The sequence below is a fragment of the Hakea prostrata genome, chromosome 8, assembly GCF_041222555.1.
Source record: "Hakea prostrata isolate BN-2017 chromosome 8, UWA_Hpros_2, whole genome shotgun sequence".
Lineage (NCBI taxonomy): Eukaryota > Viridiplantae > Streptophyta > Magnoliopsida > Proteales > Proteaceae > Hakea > Hakea prostrata.
The window spans coordinates 5,390,654-5,396,977 of NC_142607.1; the positions used below are offsets into that span (position 1 = coordinate 5,390,654).

At 32.3% G+C, this 6,324-nt stretch overlaps 1 non-coding gene across 1 annotated transcript; it reads right to left on the reverse strand.

The window, feature by feature from the left end:
- Nucleotides 1-3,065: 3,065 nt before the first annotated feature.
- On the reverse strand, nt 3,066-3,185 carry LOC149006454 (U5 spliceosomal RNA). Its single transcript, XR_016175420.1, has one exon. It is a non-coding gene; the product is annotated as a U5 spliceosomal RNA (small nuclear RNA).
- Between the last annotated feature and the right edge of the window lie 3,139 nt (nt 3,186-6,324).

The following is a 6,324-nucleotide window of genomic DNA, read 5'->3' on the forward strand; positions in this document are numbered from 1 at the left end:
AATATTTGAAATCATCACGAGGTGATTTTTATACATTAGAATGCTATTTTGAAATCATCACGAGCAGTAACAGGTGATTTTTATACATTAGAATGCACCTAATCAAATAATTCAGCTTACATATTTGAACTAGAGGGAAATGAAAGCGTATGGTGTTTCAAAAACCAATAAATCTCAGTGCTTAGGGTCAACTATAATAGGAAAATGAGGGTTTAAATGCTATAAAACAATATTTCATGGATGATTTATATGATTGTGTCAGCGCTGTGATGTGACTTCTTTACTTCCTCCTGAACAAAAGCACTAAGAAAATAAAAAACATAAAGTCCTTGCTCAAATTGTCATTCACCAAGGTCATTGATGTGTTATTACCCTTGAACACAACCTTCGTGGAGAAGAAAATAAAGTGTAACTGATAAACATGTATTTATCATTATTTATTTAATTTTATTTTTCATACTTAATTAATTAGAAGAAAGTTAATTGAGTATCTTTCTTTCTTTTTCAAGAATAAGGTTATTTTGGTTATTATAGATAATATGGAGTAAAATTGATAAATTATTAAATATTAGTAAATTTTAATCAAAATAAAATCATGGATTCAATCTTGCTACCTAAGAAATCATGAATGCTGAGATTCAATTTAATTAATGCAAGGAGAATATGGATTTTAGCCAAATTGGAAACAAATGGAAGTCCAAAGAACAAAATTGATAACAAGATTTGAAAATATTGTAAACAGGTCCATCTTGAGTATTTTGAGCATAACTCTCTCTTCTGAACTCGGGTTAAGATGATTCAAGATGCTGTGGAAATATAACGAAAACATATACAACTTTATAGTTTTTAGTTTTTCCATAATCCGAATTAATAAGGGTTAAATAACGAATAAAGATGATGAATTCATTATGTGCATGAAAGATAAAAAGGAGTCAGCCACGGATAGGGGAAAGAAAGGCAAACAGGGATCTTGGCTTTCATCTCTATCTCTCTCATTGTGCAAAAAGAATACCAAAACCATCTCTCTAAATTTTTTTATTATTTGTTTTATAAGCTTTGTTATAATGAGTACTTGGTTCCTTTTTCTTTGAGATGTAGATGAACCATTGATAATTTCATTAATTTTCTTGTTCCATGCCTTCTAGTTGATGTTTTAAATTTTGCTTGAGTCTGGCCGAAGATGCTCTATAGCTAAGCAAATTAAGTATGCCAAGCTTCGACAAAAGACGATAGTCTTGCAAAGATAGGGCATATCTAGAAGAGACCATCTTTTGTTTTGAAGTGTAAAGTTATATCAGTTAATGAAAAGCATTGAAAATTCGAAATCCCAAAGATCCTCAAATATTCATAGTTAAAGTTTTGCATTGATTAATAGTTTAAGTTCTTTGTATTTCTTAAAGTAGAATAAAAACATTCATATGCTTTAAAATAGGTTTTATTGAATTCAATCTTAGTAACTTAACATTTTAATTCCCCATAGTTCAACCCAATACTTTCTGCTAGCTAGGTTAGTATAAGATTTTATTATTGATTGATTAGCGACACGATCAAATTTTGGCGCCATTACTGGGGAACCAAAGCACGGTTGTTAAGACTGATTTTGTCAATTAGGCATAATTATTAAACTGATTTTGATTATTCAACTAATCTATTTTTCTTTTGTCTTGTAGGTAATTGCAAAAGTAGCGATTTGATAATTAATTTAGGTTGTTTTCTTTTATTTTTTTAGATATAATTATATTTCGAATATTTCAATTGTAACATTTGCATTAAAATTGCATTAGATTGGATTGTTTAAGTTAATTTTTTTTTAAATATCTCATCCTTCTAATCCCAAATGTGCAATTTCTGTTTGGAACAACACGTGGATTGCACTTCAGGTACGTCCTAAACCTCTTTTTTATTGTAGTTACTTTCCTTTAATTCTATATATTTAGCTTCTTTTTTTTCTTTTGTTTCTTTTTTTCTTGTGTGTGCATGGTCGCCGATCCCTATACCCTGAATTGACCCTGCTTAATTTAAAGTTAGAATGGACCTTGGCAACCTTCAGAAGCAAAGAACCATGACAAACAATGAGTCCCCAATGAGGCATTTGAATGAGCATTTCATTTCTACTACTTATACATTGATTTCTTGTATTAAGTTGCCAAAAATAGATGCGGTTCAATATGAGATCAGTCTAGTGTTATTCAAATGCTACCATCTTTTTGTAAACTTGCCAATGAAGATCTTTCTAAGCAATTAGATGAATTTTTAGAAGTGTCTTCTCTTCCATAGTTAAATTCAAAACCTCTCAGTCAATGCTTTAAGGGCCTGTTTGGTTATATGAGTCTGGAGATTTCAAATATCTAGTGATTTCAAATCCATGGAGTTATAATTTATAAAATTAAATATTTGGTTGTGGAATGAAATCTGTAGATTCATCCTAAAAAATTATTTGATCGACGTGATTTTTGTGAATGTGCAAATATATAACTTTTTTGAAATCTCTGGATTTCACCCCTTACCCATAAATCTACAGATTCACGTTTTTAATGTGAATCTCTAGATTTCATAAATCTAGAGATTTTTACAACCAAACAAGTATAATTCTCAGATTCATGAATCCAGATATTTGAAATCTTTGGATTCATGTAACCAAACATCCCCTAAGGTTAATTCTTTTCTCATTCTTCATTAAGGACAAAGATAAGCATTGGATTTATTCCTTAGACAACGTTAAAATTTACATGGGCCACCGAACAATAAATTTCTCTCAAAAAGAGGAAAAACAATTTCATAAAGCATAGAAAAGACTTAAAGAATAACTTAAAAAATGTATAAAGCATGAAAAAGACTTAAAAAATTACTTAAAAAGTATTAATATAAATGATTGATACCTCTTGTGGTAGAACTTTAATCCCCTATTAGGTCCCACTAGCTCGAACTTTATTCCCCTATCAAGTCCACTAGCTCTAATACAAGAGATTTTGCGTACTGGAATCAAACGAATAAACCGGATTCAAACAAATAAGTAGGGTTCATTCATCTCAACAAACACGTATTTAAACTATGTGTTAGTTGGGAGCCCTTCAAATGATGAAGAGCCCCTCCAAAAATAGGCGTATGCCACTAAGTGCGGCGAGCACACGGTATTCTTTAGTAAAAGGCGAAAGAATAGTTCGCTCTGTGCTCACCGCATGGCTGCGTGATTTGAATTACAAATTGCTTGCTCATTTTATTAAAGTTTTTGGCTATTGATTTCTTATATTTCCCGATGTGGGACTATCGAACCATGAATAAGTGTTAATTTTCCCGCGACTTCTTTGGAAAATAATGAAATCGAATGTGTTCGTACGACAAAGGGATGTAATGTGGGCTCAAGCGAGCAGTTTCAAAATGTTAAATGGAAAAAAGAACAAATTTTTTTCAAAGGTGGTATGTTAAAGCGGTTAAAGATCCAACTTCCCTAAGGGAGGTCTTGGGTTCGCACCCACTCGGCGGCATTAATATAAAAAAACTCCCTTGAGGATGTAAATCGCTAGCCTGGATGAACCTCATATCCAAAAATAAAATAAAATTAAAAAAACTACTTTCTTGTTTCTTCACCCTTTACCTTTACAGCCCCAAAAACATACCTTATTTTATTGACTAAAAATATTACCAAAAAAAATAACACTTTATTTAGTTTTAATTGTCTGATCTAGTCCGGAAGGCCACATCCTTGGCAAGTAGGATGGTTTTGGTTAAAAGACCTCTACATGGCTCGGCTCCTAGACCCTTGTCTCGGGATGCCGTTTGTCCACTTTGCCCTTTGCAATGAACTTATTTTCTAAATTAAAAAATAAAAAAAATAAAAATAAAATAAAATAAAATAAAAAAAAGAAGAAGAAGAAGAAGAAAGAAAGCAAGCTCTAGTGTCTGAACTTGTCTTGTATTACTCCAAGCTCGAACCCAGTTTGGGTTCAAAATTGTGGTGCAAGGTGGTCTATAGGGTAGGTTTGGATTGAGTGTTTGATTAGGGCCAGCTGGCCTTGAAGTTTATTATTGGTAAAAGTGGGATAATGTTATGAAATTATACATTATTTAATGATTAGGGACAAGGTCAAGGTAAAATTAAGATCACGGCCAAGGTCAATGTTTAATATCTAATATGGTAAGACTCAGGGCAAGGTTAGGTTAAATCCTAGATTAGGGAAGTACATATCAAGTTGAGAGTTTTAGAAAGTTTAATCCAACTGAACCTTGTTGTCGCCATGTTTCCTATATCTTCATTTCTCTGTAGTCATTTTTTCTTTTTCTTTTTCATTTTGATCCATTTTTCTCATTTGAAATGAATTCGAAACTTTAACCTAAACAAACAGAATTATATCATATTCTCACACTTCTCTAACATACATTAGGAAGAGAGTCTAATAGGGAGATGGCCATCTCTGATTCTTCTTGTCAAAATTCAGAAGTGGACCTCCTCATAATTTATGCTGAGGAGGTATGAAGAAAGTCCAGACTTTTACCTTGACAGGTGGACGATCTCAACTCATTGGGAACTGGATTGGGATAAAAAACGAAAAAAAAAATCTCATCTCAGAATCTCTCCTCATTATTAATTCTTCACTTGACCTTATGCAATTTTTTTTTTTTTTTTTGATGAATTAAAACCTTATTCAATTACTAATCCATACACACTAGTTTTGTTGATTTTACCATTAAAATTCTGTCGTCTGAGGGTGTCTTATAGTTGTCGAATGGCCGAATTCAAAACTAAGTTGAAATATCTGGACTAGACCAAACCAACTTAAATGTGACTCTCATGATAATGAAGGCAGCTTCAATCCATAATGGCCAAGTCGGGCTGCCATCATTATTTGTAGCAATTCAGCTCTCTTATGGCCTGTTTAGTTATGAGTTTGGAGATCTCAAATATCTATAAATTTAAAATCTATAGATTTCAAATCTATGGAGTCATAATTCATAAAATTAACTGTTTGGTTGTGGAATAAAATTTGTGGATCCATCCTAAAAAAATATTTGGTCAACGTGATTTTTGTGAAAGCACAAATGTGTAGTAATTTTATAGTGGCAATGAAATCTCTAGATTTCACCCCATACCCATAAATCTAGACCCATAAATGGATAGCCAAAATCCGCCTCCGAATTAGCATTCGTTTAAGGGTATCTGTATCTGAAAATTTTCTTACCGGAAAATATCCTTATTCGTCCGCTAAGCAACCGGATTCGAATTCGGATAATTACTTATCGGATCGGATAATATCCATAAAATTTTATCCGGATAGAGTAAAGTATTTGACATTTTTTCTTTAAAAATAGATGATAATCGGATTCGGATACCGGTAATCAGATTCGGATACTGGTAATCAGATTCGGATAGTGGTATTCGGTAATCGGAAATTAGAAATTTATAATAAAAGATGTAAAAAAAGTGACGATTATCAATCAATAATTGGATATTTTATCGGATCAGATTATTATCGGATATCCGATAAAGTTTCGGTTTTGGATTCGGATGCCTTCTCTAAAATTTTGCCAGATTTGGATTCGGATAGCGGATTTGCTAATCGAATTCGGATACTGGTGTATCCGAGCCAAATCCGATCCGTTTACAGTCCTACATAAATCTATATATTCATGTTTTTAGGGCCTGTTTGGTTACATGAATCCAGAGATTTCAAATCTCTGGATTCATGAATCTGAGAATTAGACCCGTTTGGTTGTAAAAATCTCTAGATTCATGAAATCTAGAGATTCACCTTTTTACACTAAAAACGTGAATCTGTAGATTTATGGGTAAGGGGTGAAATCCAGAGAATTCAAAAAAGCTATACATTTGTACATTCACAAAAATCACGTCAAGCAAATAGCTTTTTAGGATAAATTCACAGATTTCATTCCACAACCAAACATCTAATTTTATAAATTATAACTCCATAGATTTGAAATATCTAGATATTTGAAATCTCCAGACTCATGTAACCAAACAGGCCCTTAGTGTAAAAAGATGAATCTCTAGATTTCATGAATCCAAAAATTTTCACAACCAAACGAATATAAATCTCAGATTCATGAATCCAGAGAAATCTCTGAATTCATTTAACCAAACAGGCCCTTAAGCTCCTCTGTTTTACGGTTGATGCTAGAAACCGAAGAAGCTGAAGTGAGGGAACAAGCAATAGAAATTTATTGATGCAATTTTTATTATTTTTTGTCAATTTAACAAGAAATAGAAGAAAAAAAATTTTAAGGCTTTTGAGACATGGAAAAAGTCGACTGAGTGCAGTAGCTTACAGCATTCGAGAACAGTCCTTGGGCATGGAAGCTTTATCGTAT